Genomic DNA, 15,904 nt, shown 5'->3' on the forward strand with positions numbered 1-15,904 from the left:
TTCACCTCCCGGGGATGTTGTGCAGCTACATTTATTGTTTGTGAAGCACTCTGATGCTACGATAATGAGCGCCATAAAAAGGTCCATGAGGAAATTAATACTCCTGTATTCAGAGCAGAGTTTAAACAACGTGCAGGAGATAAGGCATGAGGCCATGCATTGAAGACAGATGGTAAAACAAAATTTTGAACAGCTTCTCATTAATAGATCATTGTCTATCCTGTGCACTGAATGGGGCAGAGGTCCTGTGGAAAACTATTATGTGGATCAAGTAATTAAATCCTGCATCATAATACATACACACAAGGGGACTGAATTAAGATTGCATGGGCGACCTTAATTCTCATGTTCCCTAAATTCTGAGTGCTTAACTTTACAAACTTAATGTTTTATTAACATAGTTTTTTGTATGTAATTTTTATGTAGTGTGACTTGTAGTAGAAGTAAAAGGAAATTACTCAGTGGTAAAGTAAGCTGCTGGTATTGCACATTGTACTGACTAGTTCTTTCATCTGGGTTTATAAATCTGGTGATAATTAGAGCTGGTCAGGAAATTTTTGATAATTATTTTTTTTCACTGAATTAAAAAACATATGGGGGAAAAATGTTTTTCAAAATTGTTGAAATGTCCCACTTTGGCATTTTTTTTTTTATACAAACTATTTTGTTCTTTTGGTTCAAAATGACTTTTTGTTTTGAAAGGTAACTTAATTTCTATCAAAAAGAGATTTAAAAAGAGAAAAGGATTAAAATGGAAACAAAACATTTTGATTGACCCTAACGAAATATTTTCAAGATTTCATTTTTGACTTTTTGTCCCGATTTGGGAAGGAAAAAATTTCTTCGCACATTGTAGCTCCAGTTTTACCTCTTATAAAACCTGTTCCATGAGTTCTGGCAGCACTTTCCCCTTTACCTCTTTCTTTGGTTACGCTGTCCAAGGCTCTATTAATATCAGAGACCTCCTCGTGAGCCTCCTTTTACTGTAAGTCCATAAAAAAGAAGCTTTATCCCAGGGAGCTTCTCTGAGACTATGGGGCTGTTTTCTTTGTGTCCTGATTTGTATGCCATCCAGACAGAGTATCACTGGGTGACATCCACTGGCTCCCTTGATGTCTTCTTGGAGCTGTCATGGGTCCTCTGCTTGGTATCCTTCAGTAACTTCTCCTATTACACTTTTGACCTCTTCCCTTCTGTGACGGGGTGGACTGGCCCCGCACTGGAGCAGAAGGGGTTAAAGCCGTGCTCTTAGCAGCTGAAGCCACACCCTCTCGATCCTGCTGGGCATGCTCCAACTGCTGCTGCAGTATAAAAGGGAGCAGCATAGCTCAGTCCGGGCTGACTGGTAAGGAGGAAGGATGCTTGGTAAAGGCTCAAGCCCAGGAGCTGTTACAGCCCTTACCCATGGGAACCAAAGAGCCCGAGACCTGGACCAGAGGCCTGCCGCTATCGGAACTCCAGGGAGCATCCAGCGCCACGGAGCCAGGAGGCCCCAATACCCTATGGACCGCTGCTGCAGGAAAGCCTGTAGAAAGTGACCCAGGGAGGGTGAGGGAGTGGTACCTCCCACCCTCATGAGGTCAGCATGTTTCAGTGGGATTCCCTGCTGACCCAGTGGTGGATTGCTCTGCCACTGTTAGGGACCTTGGTCAGGGCCTGGTGGAGTCGGGTGGGCCTGGGCCCCCCCCACTGGGGCTGCCACCCCCCTTGGTGATGGTCCCCAGGCAATGGCCACATAGCCACCCTACCCTACAGTCAAGGGTGGTTGTATTGACTCTGGCTACTAGGCCACACCACCCTATAGTCGAGGGTGGTTGTATTGACTCTGGCCATTGGGCAACGCCTCCCTGCAGACAAGGGAAGCCCTATTGATTCTGGCCATTGGGCCATACTTCCCTGCCAACAAGGGAGTCTGACTGACTCAGGCCCCTGGGCCGCACTCCCCTGCAGTCAAAGGGAGTCCTGTTGACTCTGGCCATTGGACTATGCAGCCCAATGGCTGAGCAGAACCATACTGACTTAACCGCAGGGCAACCGTGCACATACCCCACCCCAGGGTGACGGGGGTACTGGCCCCACGACACCTTAACTGTTCATTTGTTCCACACAATTAGATAACCCTGGTTTTCTTTTTGCCCCTCACACCTCTTTAAGAGGTAGCCATTGTCGTTCCTATGCAAGGACACCCTTGGGGAAGGTTTCCCACCTTTCACTGGAGGTTAAACAGGCCCATTCCCTCCCCTAATAGTTATCTTAAGAACAGATCTCTCTTCAGTGCCTTATTACTCTTATTTAGGACCAGCCAAATCTCTTTTCTTCACTTTGTATAATTAGGGTTGGTTAGTTTTTCTAAGCACCTAATGAGTGGAAGCTGTGAAAATCACTGAGCTGCTATGTATTAATTTATGAATAATGATATGTAACAACGGTATGAATATTGTAGGTGACCTGGGCAGTGAGGTGAGATTGATACACAACTATAGATGGTATTAGAATTTTCTGTATGAATGTATTGATCTAATTTAATATGGGGCTATGGGAGATAAAACCGAAAAAACACACGCCATGGATCTAGATAAGGAGCCCCATGCACACACACAGAAGACAATGAGGCAAACTGTTAGCACCCTGTCTCCAGCAAGCTGAAAAATTTGTTTTGCTAGGGTGGGAGGCTAGAGATCAAAATAAGACTAAAGAATTAAATTCTTTCTGATGGGATGAAGAGGATCCACTTATCAGAAGCTGTCTAGGGAGACAGGCTGACCCAGAGAGAGAGAGAGACTATGGAGGGAGACTTAGGCCCTTCCCAGATCCAGGGAATCATAGAATCGTAGGACTGGAAGGGACCTCGAGAGGTGTTCTTGTCCAGTCCCCTGCACTCATCGCAGGACTAAGTATTATCTAGACCATCCCTGACAGGTGTTTCTTTAACCTGCTCTTAAAAACCTCCAATAATGGAGATTCCACAACTTCCCTAGGCAATTTATTCCAGCACTTAACCACCCTGACAGGAAGTTTTTCCTAATGTCCAACATAAACTCCCCTTGCTGCAATTTAAGCCCATTGCTTCTTGTCCTATCCTCAGAGGTTAAGGAGAACAATTTTTCTCCCTCCTCCTTGTAACAACCTTTTATGTACTTGAAAACTGTTATCATGTCCTTTCTCGGTCTTTTCTTCTCCAGACTAGACAAATCCATTTTTTCAATCTTCTCCCATAGGCCATGTTTTCTAGACCTTAAATAATTTTTGTTGGGCCTCTCTGGGCTTTCTCCAATTGGTCCACATCTTTCCTGATATGTGACATCCAGAACTGGACACAATACTCCAATTAGGGCCTAATCAGCACGGAGTAGAGCGGAAGAATTACTTCTTGTGTCTTGCTTACAATGCTCCTACTAATACATCCCAGAATTATGTTTGCTTTTTTTGCAACAGTGTTACACTATGATTCAGTGATCCACTATGACCACAGATCCCATTCCACAGTACTCCTTCCTAGGGAGTCATTTCCCATTTTGTACGTGTGCAACTGATTGCTCCTTCCTAAAGTGGAGTACTTTGCATTTGTCCTTATTGAATTTCATCCTATTTACTTCAGACCATTTCTCCGGTTTGTCCAGCTCATTTTGAGTTTTAATCCTATCCTTCAAAGCACTTGCAACCCCTCCCCGCTTGGTATCACCCTCAAACTTTATAAGTGTACTCTCTATATCATTATCTAAATCACTGATGAAGATATTGAACAGAACCGGACTCAGAACTGATCCCTTTAGGACCCCACTCAATATTCCCTTCCAGCTTGACTGTGAACAACTGATAACTGCTCCCTGGGAATGGTTTTCCAACCAGTTATGCACCACCTTATAGTAGCTCCATCTAGGTTGTATTTCCCTAGTTTATTTATGAGAAGATCATGTGAGACAGTATCAAAAGCCTTACTAAAGTCAAAATATACCACATATACGGCTTCCTGCCATCCACAAGGCTTGTTACCCTGTCAAAGAAAGCTACTTGGTTGGTTTGACACAATTTGTGCTTCACAAATCCATGCTGTTACTTATCACCTTATTATCTTCTAGGGGTTTGCAAACTGATTGCTTATTTATTTGCTCCATTATCTTGCCGAGTACTGAAGTTAAGATGATTGGTCTGTAATTCCCCAAGTTATCCTTATTTCTCTCTTTATAGATTGGCACTATATTTGCCCTTTTCCAGTCCTATAGAATCTCTCCTGTCTTCCATGACTTTTCGAAGATAATGGATTGGATATCTCCTTAGTTAGTCTTCGGGAAAAGCTAGATATGTGTATAGTCTGTTTCATTGGTTTTAAGATCTGTTTTTTGTGAAATGTTTTTTCTCTAAAATGTTATTTTAGAACAAATGCTTTTGTTCTACATAAATAGTTCTTTGCTTTAAGGAGGCTTTTTGGTCACTGGTTACCACTGTCATTGTCCTATAGGGAACAAAACTGCAGGGTTTGAGCCTAAGTGAGACCAGCTAAGGTAATCACAGTTGATAGGGTCGGCAACACAGGCCCAGTCTGAGACTGAGAGAAATACATGATTCTACCACAAGATATGGGTGACAGTTCAAGGCCTCATACCATAGAGCGGATGTGCACAGAGAGACAAGGAGGTCAGAGGTGCATTTAGCCCAGTAACCTGTGACAGAAACGTAATAGACACTCTACTAGAGTGTCCGATTTTGGCTGGATATATTGCTGGAGGTTTTGTCACATGACATAATCTTTAATTAAATATTAATCTTTACTTCCTGGTGACTCCAGGGCAATCCTGGAGGGTTGGCAACCTACACTTCAGTTAGTAACTCTCAAGAGGTAGGTGGTGGTTTCTCCTCCTGCAATGGAAGGGGCAAATCCTTTTATTACCTACCTCTTCCAGCATCCCTTCAAGTCCAACTAGATACTAGTACTGAAATTCCACATCATTTATTATTTGCTGTTGAAAGCAACATACGGAAATAGATTTCTGTTGAGTGAATCGGGCTGTCACTATAACTCATCTAAAATCCAAGGAAGCTAATTCATTTTGTCCTGAATCAGAAGATCTAATGGGCAATATCATTAGGAAAATACAAAAGCATATCAATCAATTTGAAAAAGAAGCTGAATATAAATTCTCTTGAATTTAAAATACTAAATGTCAAAATATTAAACAGGATCTCTCAGAGATTAGATCCTGCAGGCAGTTAAAAGCAAAAGAATAAAGAGTCGTTAAATACAGATTTAAACCAGATGATTTCACCATTCAAAGTACAAGCTTTCTTTTTATTTATTTATTGATTGGCCCTTTCACGGAGAAGATTTGTGCCTGCCCCATTTGTGAGGAAAGTAACACAAAATAGTACAGAAAGTAGCTTTACCTGATTACATGCAAGGAAACATGCTCATTAAAAATTGTATTGATGCAGGCGTGTTCGTTTAGTCTTTTAAAACAAATTTGTTTGAAGTATTTGGGAAGAAGTTGTGCTGGTAGCTCTGGAAGCAGAAGTCCTTTGCTTATCCATTGAAAAGTGATCCTACAGCAAGGGGAGAGAGAGAGAAGCTTCCCAATAATGTGCCTCCACTTTGACTTGCCAGAACCACTCCCTTGGCAGCGAGAGGGTATTTCAGTCCATGCCCACTTGGTCCTTATTTTTTATGGTAAAGTTGAGAGACCTCAGTTGAGATTGGAGCCCCATTTTGCTGAGAACTGTGTACACACCTGGATCCAGAGAGAGCCACTGCCTCAAAGAGCTCACATCTAAATAGACAAGAGAGATGAAGGATGGGAGAAATAATGGTGTTCTCTCCATTTTAGGGATGGGGAATGGAGAGACTGGGAGTATGTCTGCACAGCAAAAAAATATATAAAATTATGTGGACGTGACTCTCAGAGCCTGGGTCAACTGACTTGGGCTCACATTATGGGGCTAAAAATAGCAATAAAGGTGTTCCCACTTGGGCTATGGTTTAATGGCCCAATTTAGCCTTAACTGAGGAAACTTCTAAATGTACCTTCAGCGCTCAGCTGTGGCTGCAGGGATGATCAATGACATACTGGCATTCTCCCTGAAGTCCTCCCACTGCTGAGCTTGAGCTCCCTTTCTAAAACATGTGCTACCTGGTTCCTCCTCTTCCCTACCATTTGGAGGAAGGATGGTGTGATGGTGAGGCTGACCCTCACTGGCAGAAAAGGGGTTAAAAGCAGCCCTAGGGAGGCTGTGCCGGAGGCAGCCAATTAGAAAGGTGCTGAGAGGAGCAGCCAATCATGGCCCGGCAGGCTCACATAAGAAGAGCTGCAGGGCAGAGCAGAGGGCAGTAGCTGACTGAAGCTTGAGGGGAGATGACCATGCTCCTAGCAGGAGGAAGGAGTGCCAGCCTCTGGGACAAAGCAGTGCTGCAGTCAGGGACCGGGGGAGTTAGAGAGAACTCTTGGCTGGCTGCTAGGGCCTGCAGGCTGAGGCCCCGAGGTAAGGGCAGAAGAGGATGCTAACCCTGCATTGGAAGTGGCCCCGGGACAATGGACTGTAGTTGCCACTGAGAGAAATGGTTAGACAGAGATTGCAGGTCCTTCAGAAGTGGGGAACACAGAGTGTGGCACAGCCGGAGGGCCGTGTCACTGAAGAGGATGCCGCAGGCCTGGGAGTGGCGCAGGTCCTGGAATGAAAGTGATGGGATGGGATCTGAGTTACTACAGAGAATTCTTGCCTGGGTGCTGATTGGTGAGTCTTGCCCACATGCTCAGGGTTTAGCTAATCGCCATATTTGGGGTCGGGAAGGAATTTTCCTCCAGAGCAGATGGCAGAGGCCCTGGGGGGTTTTTGCCTTCCTCTGCAGCATGGGGCACGGGTCACTTGCTGGAGGATTCTCTGCACCTTGAGGTCTTTAAACCATGATCTGAGGACTGCAATAACTCAGGCATAGGTTAGGAGTTTGTTACAGGAGGGGGTGAGTGAGATTCTGTGGCCTGCGTTGTGCAGGAGGTCAGACTAGACGATCATAATGGTCCCTTCTGACCTTAAAGTCTATAAGTCTATGATGGTGGTGAGGCACCACCAGAGAAGGGTGCACTGGCAAACAGAGCTAATCCCCAAGACAGCCAGCAGGAGGCACAACAGTGGTGAGTGGTCTTGGTGGTCAGGAGATCTGGGTTTTGTTTCCAGCTTTGCTGTGGACTTCATCAATGACGCTGAACTCAATATTCTCTGTGTCTCAGTTCTCCATCTGTAAAATGAGGGTAATGATACGTACAGCTTAATTCATGAGTGTTTGTAAAGCACATTGAGATCCTTGGACAGAAAGGGGTGTGGAAATATATCTTTAGTCTGACAGATGAAAGTGCTACCTTCTTATATGAACAGCTGTGAAGTGTGTGTGTACGGAGGAAGGTAGCTATGTTTCATTTTTCTGTGGGCAAGATGTTGTCCATTGTAGAATGTTCACTGTTATTCATAAGTGCTTTTTAATTGCTCAGGTTCTTCAATGGGAGCTTAGGGCAATATGAGATATATGCAGTTACAAACTGTGCAAGCATAAGAGACAAGTTTGAAGAGGCCGGAGGCCATTTGCAAAACCAGTTTGGATTACATGTGAGTTCCATTATATGTGAACCAACAAGGACAGTGTGTGTGGGAAGGGGAGTTTGATAAAAGGTGTCCATTTTGTTTTGGCCCATTGGGGACAGTGAAGAGATTGTAAGGGGTTTGCCTGCGTCTGAGAAGACATGGAGTGGTCTTATCGTTCCACCAGAATCCAGGGTTACTGACCTCTGGTTAGAACAACTCCTATCTTCAGAGGGGTTGTGCAACTTGGAATGATTCCAAGTTAGAATTGCTTTGCCCCTTGTTGACTGGACTGTTTTGCCGGACCAGCATGGTGATGTCAAAATCTTCAAGCGCTCCCACACAAGTGTTTGTAACTCAACATTCAGAGGAGTGCACACTCAGAGGTGGGGTAACGGGTGCCAGTGTAAGTTTAAGCTGGTTACTTTTCATTTACTGCTGTAAACTGCATTTATTAATTGATTTATTGAAGTGCCCTCCACTGATTTTTACAGTGCCTGTGACACTTTAATTAATCTCAGTCTGTTATATCACGTTTCTCTGCATTGCTAAGTAAGGGGGTGTTAACCCTGATCTAAGAAGATATTGGTTGTATGTTGTTTATAATTGGTGCTTTTGAGTTAGACCCATTGGATAGATTTGCTCAGGTTTATTCTTGGAGGCTCCCAAGGCAGGCCAGTGCTCCCAGGCCCAGCCAGGTGGAGGCACTGCCAAGATTAATTTCCATTATAAGTAAGAGGACGGCAGCAGAGGGGTGGATGGAGGATTCCCGCCTATCCAGCATCACCACTGGAATACTCAGGATCTCCTTTACTGTCAACAACATCAGGCGCCAGGCGAGTGTTGTCTGCTCCTGAGTACCCCAGCGAGGAAAGGGGGTTATCCCTCCTTCTATGTTTTACCGAGAATGCTGTTCTATTGCACCAGCACGATGCCCCAGACTGACTGCAAGGCCGTGCTCGGGTCATGCCGGAACATTCCAGAACGCCATCCCACAGGAGCTGGCATGGCATTCTGGTACATCTGCCCCTCCCCTGCTGCAGAGCATCCTCCAGGCTGGCAGAGCACAGAGCTGGGCCTTGGTGGGGGGGAGGGAAGGGCACAGCGATGGGTCAGCCCAGAGAGAACCAGGAATGCCGCAGCTGGCACTGGGCAGGGGAGTCGCTGGCAGCCTGAGGTGGAGCCAGAGCCAGGCGATGTCAGGAGCCAGGCAGCGAGGCACCCAGACAGCGGAGCCCCCCATGAGGAACAGGAGCTGGACACAGGTCAGGGAGAGGCAGCAGGGGCAGTGGAACCCAGAGTGGAGGCTAGAGCCCCCACAAGGGAAATATTGTGGGGCTCTGCCCCAGCATAAACTTGTGCATGCTTCGGGGGATGGAGGTGAGAGTGGGGCCCAGAGGGGCTGAAGCTGCTGCCGCAGACGCAGGATCAGACTGAGGAGCAGGTAGGAGCTGCTGCGACACCCAGGGCCGGCTCCAGGCATCAGCCTGGCAAGCAGGTGCTTGGGGCAGCTGCTCCGGAGAGGGGTGGCACGTCCAGGTATTCGGCAGCAATTCGGCGGACGGTCCCTCACTCCCGCTGGGAGCAAAGGACCTCCCGCCGAATTGCCGCTGCAGATTTTTTTTTTTTTTTGGCTGCAGGGCTTGGCGACACCCCCACTCTTCCCAGCATGGAACTGGCTGCACCCCCTCTTCCCTCCACAGTGAGTGTCAGTGGCTTCCCTCCTATTATTCCACCCTTCCCCGCCCCCTTCACAGTGAGCTTCCGCCACCTAGGAGGCAGGAATAGGATGGACTCTGCAGAGAGTCACCAGCTGCTCCCCTGAGCCTCCCCCGGCTCCTCTACTCCTATCTTCCTCCCACTATCCTCAGTTCCCCATCTCCGAGGCCTCCCACTGCTCAGTGTTCCAGCAGTTCTTTTTTTGAGGACTCCATTGTGACGGGTTGGATCACAGAACCCCCCTTGGGAGCTGCCACCCGATGTGCAAAGACTACCCCTGCTTCTGTTTTCCCTGCCAGCTCAGGACTCCAGCACCCTGTCTTGCTGAGCCAGACACTCCCGTCTGGCTCCAGACACAGACCCAGGGTCTGAATCACTTGTCCCAAAGCTGCAAGTTTACCTGAAAACAGCTCGCAGTAGCGTGCTTGTCTTTAGCACTCAGATGCCCAACTCCCAATGGGGTCTAAACCCAGATAAATCTGTTTTACCCTGCATAAAGCTTATGCAGGGCAAACTCATAAATTGTTCGCCCTCTATAACACTGATAGAGAGATATGCACAGTTGTTTGCTCCCCCAGGTATTAATACATACTCTGAGTGAATTACTAAATAGAAAGTGATTTTATTAAATACAGACAGTAGGATTTAAGTGGTTCAAAGTAGTAACAGACAGAACAAAGTAAGTCACAAGCAAAATAAAATAAAATGCGCAGATCTATGCCTAATCAAACTAAATACAGATAATCTCACCCTCAGAGATGTTTCAGTAAGTTTTTCTCAGACTGGACACCTTCCAGGCCTGGGCACAATTCTTTCCCCTGGTACAGCTCTTGTTGCAGCTCAGGTGGTAGCTAGGGGATTCTTCATGATGGCTTCTCTCCTTCTCTGTTCTCTTCCCCCCTTTATATATCTTTTGCATAAGGCGGGAACTCTTTGTCTCTCTGGGTTTCCACCCCCCCCCTCACTGGAAAAGCACCAGGTTAAAGATGGATTCCAGTTCAGGTGACATGATCACATGTCACTGCAAGACTTCATTACTCACTTGCCAGCACACACATATACAGGAAGACTCACAGGTAAATACAGCCATCTGCAGACAATGGGAGTCATCAAGATTCCAAACCATCATTAATGGTCCACACTTTACACAATTACAATAGGCCCTCAGAGTTACATTTTATATTTCTAGTTTTAGATACAAGAGTGGTACATTTATACAAATCAGATGATCACATTCAGTAGATTATAAGCTTTGGAATGATACCTTACAAGAGACCTTTTGCATGAGGCATATCCCAGTTACTTACATTCACTTATTACCGTATTTTCTCTAAAACTATCTCAGTTACATTATATTGACTTATTATCAAGTTTTTTATAAAACCATATAGACTGCACAACGTCACATCCATCACTGCTCCAAAGGGTTCCCCACCAAATGTAACGGAGAGCAGAATTTGACCCATTGTGTCTAAAGTGTCACTGTTCCTCCTTATTTCCAATTAACCTTTGTGCAGAAAGAGAACACCCCGGTGAATCAATATTTAGAGAGCAGTTGCTAAACTGAACACACATGACAAGTTTCTTTATTTCTTGCCAGTGTGTTTTTAAATCACACTCTCACTTTGGTGCACAGTTTGGAATAATAATTCCTGCTTGACTTTCGGCTTTGCTGCTCTTAACGTGCTCAGCATGTCATTCCTTAATGGCTTTTTTCTAGCTGGGAGATTTTCAGTTGTTTTTCTGCCCCCAGATGTGTCCTTTCTCCACTTCCCGCATTGCTGGCTTACGAGCCCCTCATAACTTGATATCAGAGGCTTCTTTACTGCTATTTCCAGTATATAACCCCACGTACATGTGGGTTGCTCTGTACATGGTTTCTGTTTGAGAAGAAAAGGCTTATCTGGTGCCCTTTGCCCCTGTAGGCAGGCTGACTCTGTGTATAGCATTAGTGGCTATAGAAAAAGATGAATGTAATGGAGCACATTCTGCACTAAATGACACTCTAGACAACTCCACTGATTCTAGTCAAGTGGTAGAGGCTGTCAGGGCAGCCCAGAGGATTCAGGGGGCCTGGGGCAAAGCGGGGGAGCTGCGGTGCTTGTACTCACCCAGCAGCGGTCCGGGTCTTCGGCGGCATTTCCCCGACTGTGGGTGGTGACCTAAACGGGGTCACGCCATCAGTAGACGGGATTGCAATGATCCCTACTGTGCTCTATGAAATGGTATTCTCTGAGCAATGTGACCTCACCCATATGGTGCCTGGGAGGTCACGCTGTGTGGAGGATGTCATTTTGCTCTTCAAAATGACGTCCTCCATGCTGTCTAGGTTCCCAGCAGGAAATAGTTCGTTAAAATGGCATCATGCCAGCAAAAAAGTTTGGGAATCCCTGGCCTATTGCCTATCCTTAAATGGATAAAAATCCAGATCCTCAGAGGTATTTAGGTGCCTAACTTCTATTGAACTCAGTGTATTAATTTAGATTGAATAAATGGGCCCAAAGAGTAAAAGGCGTTAATAGGACCCTGTTGATATCCAGCATTAAACAGTGTTAAACAAGGCTGGGGGTATGCTATACAGAGACCTCAGCACGCTCAATACCATGGCAAACATGCCAGGAAATTCATACTAAAGGTTAGAAATGTATTGACTGAAACACACCAAAGAAAAAGAAAACAAGGCAAAAAGCATTGAAATGGAAATTGAATGGTTATGCAAAACAAATTTAATCAAAATCTATCAAAGTCTCTTTACAGAGAGGATGAATATTGGTTGAAGTCTCTTACTGTCAAACAGTCCGTGGTGGAGATGATAGAGTTAGTACGGTTTTTCAATTCTGAGTTGGGAATGCTAGTCACTTTCCTGCTTTTGACCCAACTCCCTCCCCCCACCCAAAAAAAGACGCAGAATGGAGAGAAGAGAGAGGATAGTGAAGATGGGGAAAATATATCTATTTTTAGCTTGGGATACAGGGTGGCTGGTTAGTCACGGATGGATGCTTTAGGATGGAAGGTCAGCCATGACGGATCCTGGCTTGCCTCTCTGGTCAGGGACTAGGTCAGGTCAGGTCCATCTCCTTCACTGGTCCTTCTCAGGCTGAGCAGAGTTGGCTGGTGCTATCTCAGCTCACTGTGCTTCTGCTGTGCAGGGCAGTTCAGGACTTCAGGATCAAGTGAAAAGCCGAGAGCGAGAGTTGGAGAACAGGAGGAAGCGAATGGGGGACAGAAAGAGACACATGGGGGAGGAGAAGACGGAGCAGGATCTCACATGTGTCCGGTTGGGGTCCTTGCTGGTGCAATGATGATGGTCAAACATCTCCAAGGGAGTATCAGGGTCTGGATATAATGGTAAAAATCCTGGAGTCACAGCAGTGGTAGAAGTTCCATCCCTTTTCTCCCCCACGCCTCTTTTTAAGGGCCCCCAAAAGGGTCATGGGTGGAATGGTCCATCCTCTCATTATTTTGCTCACCAGTTAGGCCTAATCTCTGAAGCACCAGTTTCGGTCCATTGATTTCTGGTCCCCTACTCTTCTTGTTTACCAGTCATAAAACCTTAACATAGTCCTGGAGTGGTGTGGTATATATAACAGGTCATTGTGACAACTCATGACCCTTTACCCACTTTACATCAGTTAGGCTCACAACTAGAGTAGGCCTGCTAGGGCATCCATGTGGTCCTAATCACCCCCTACCTATGTTAGGATGGAAGCTCTTCTCTTAGTCTAGAGGTGGAGGAAATGCATGCTTCCACCCTCCTTCCACTTTTTCTAGTTTTTTTCTGTGTAATGGGGTGGGATAGGGAGTCAGACCAGGCAAACTCCAAATTGTTTGGAGGGTCCCTTTGGATCTCTCTCTGAACCATTTGAACCACATCAGCCAGATTTTGTGTTCAGTTACATCTGTGTAACAGAGTGGCATTTGGCCCTGCATCTGTAAAACTGAGCTAGGAATCTCACTAGGATGGGCTTGCTCATGAGATTTCCACTCTAATGTATCCTGCTTCCACATGGGCCAGAGATATTCTGATTTTTTCTCAGTGTCTTGATACTTTGGCTTCAGATCTCAGCTGGACCCAGAAGTACAGTATCTTCTGCAGTTTTTTATCAACTAGCAGACTTGATGAGGTTTAATAATTTCATGCATCATATGCTGTAAATCTTTCTGCCAGGAACTTTGCCACCAAGTCGTAGGCACTGTTAATTACTATTGATTCAGTTTTATAACTTCTACCCTCTGCGGGATCTCTTCTGATCAGTTAATTAATATTTGGGATGTGTTGCTGTGAAGAAGAAAATTAAGGGCCTGATCCAATGCCCATTGAAATCAATGAAAAGGCACTATTGACGTCAGTGAGCATTGGACCAGGTTTTGCAGAGCAGAGAAAATAACTGTTTGCCACTAAAAAAACCACACCAAACTACCAGCATTTATTGCACTATGTTGACTTAAGAGTATTATTATTAATACACTGAGGATGTACAAAATGTAACAATATGGTCAAATACGGTATCACATTATTTTACAGAAGACATTCAACACCTTGCAAAATAGGGCACTAAATGCTGATTTTGTTTATTGACAAACTCTATAGCAGCTGCTGAAAAGTATACAAAAAATCATAAGTGAAACAATATTTCCTGGGCGATTTCCCATTGTTTATCCCATAAAATATTTATAGTGGTTCAAGGGCAAGTATAATAATGTGAACAACATAAATAACAATAAAAACGGTGTCTGCTACAATTGAATGGTCAATAGCAGGAACTGGCATGCAAGAAATTACTCCATTCTCCAGTCCGTCCTGGCACTCATTGTTGTGAGGTAAATCGATGATCTCCAGCCACAATCCACATTCCCTGACTATATTTGGTGGCGCATGAGCAACATCATTGCGAAGGTTCTGCCAGAATATTCCTTTTAATGTGTCTCTTGTAACCTTCTAGTTCTGTTCTGACTTGACTAGAGACCAAAAGAATGGCATTTATAAATCTGAGTCTGCTTGAATTTTCTTAAAGTACTTTGTGCTCTTAAGTCATGCAGGTGTAGAGTTACCGATTTTGAAAGAATCCCTCCCCCCCTGCCCCCCCAAATAATTAGACAGGCTCTTTCACTTCCTTTTTAGACTTATTTTTGGCGCAAAATGGCAGAAGCTAGGCATATAGAAAAAGAATTGCTTATTCTCTTTAAGTCACTTGTGGAAAACAATAGGTGAAAGAGATACAATTATTAGCTATTAACTTGTTTGTTTAACTAAAAGGTGTCAAACCACTTTACCGCTATACACCAAAATCGCAGAGAGCAGATGACCATATCTGTCATGTCAGTATTCTTGTGTCTCCTCAGTTTCCTAACCTTCGAAGCAAGAGGGTGACCCTCTTCTCTGAAGAGAGAGCCTTGAATTGAGTTTAATTGTTCACAATGGGAGATAAACATCTTTCCTAGGGCAGCCTGCAAAGGCTGTAAAAAAAAAAAAAAAAAAAAAAAAGATGATAGTCATTTTAATTTAGGGCTGTCTGCAACTTCACTCCCTTTGGGAACAGTTGAAGACAGTGGACATATTTACTAGACACAATCTAACTTCTGCATGCCATAGCTCAGTGACGGACAGCCTGTCTGAGGTAAGCAGGCTAACTTAATAGTCATTCATTTGACATCTGGGTGAACTTGACAGAAATGCCAGAGTTAATATCTCATGAGCATGGAGAATCCTGGGCGAGATATATCCCTGGGGTAACTCCGGTGATATTAATGGAGGTACCCCAGGGCTGAATGTGGCCTACAATGTAATTCTGTTACATGCTAACAATGTTTGTTGGGCTGAGTGTTTTAAAGGTTGGATGTGGTGATTTGTTACCTTCTGGAACACCAGACTGCAGTGGTGGTTCCGTATTCTTGGTAATATTTCAGATGTGTGTATTTGGTAATGTATTGAAAATTTCTTCTGCTGCTCCCAGTCTGGCTAAGAATGTTTTTTTTTTTCTTTGTGCGAAGACCATGTTTAGGTTATTAATTAGCTTTTCTTTCTTTTAAAATCATCAATATAATCCCCTAGGAGAAATCAAGTTTCCTGTTTGCTCTAAATACTTGGTAATAATATGCAAGAATAGATATATAATTGTTGCACTTTGAGAGTGAGTTTTGTAGTTATCTTTTCATTAACAAGATGTTATGGGAACCTTGCAGGGAGGGGTTGTTTTTGATTCACTCACTGTTAGGGGCACCTTCTCCTGGCTGTTCTGGGGATTAGCTCTTTCCAGGTGCTTGCACCAGTCTCTCATGGTCTCTCCACGTGTCGGCCTCTCTCTCTCTCTGCAGCCTCTCTTGCTCCAGGAGTAGGGTTACCATATTTTGTGCCTCCGAATGGAGGACACTCCACGGCCCACGGCCCCGCCCCCAGCCCCGCCCACACCCCGCCCAACCCCTCCCCCTCCCCAAAGTCTCCGCCCCCTCCCCTGCTTCCCGGGAATATTTGATTCCCGGGAAGCCTGAAGCAGGTAAGGGGGGTGTGGGGGGAGGAGGCGCGGCCCAGGCTGCCCCCCGGCGTTTCCAGCCTGGGTCAGCTCGGGCCCTGGGGTGCCGGCCCCGGCCGACCACCCCCGGCCGCCCAGCACTGCCGGCCCCC

This window comes from Trachemys scripta, chromosome 5, assembly GCF_013100865.1.
Source record: "Trachemys scripta elegans isolate TJP31775 chromosome 5, CAS_Tse_1.0, whole genome shotgun sequence".
Lineage (NCBI taxonomy): Eukaryota > Metazoa > Chordata > Testudines > Emydidae > Trachemys > Trachemys scripta.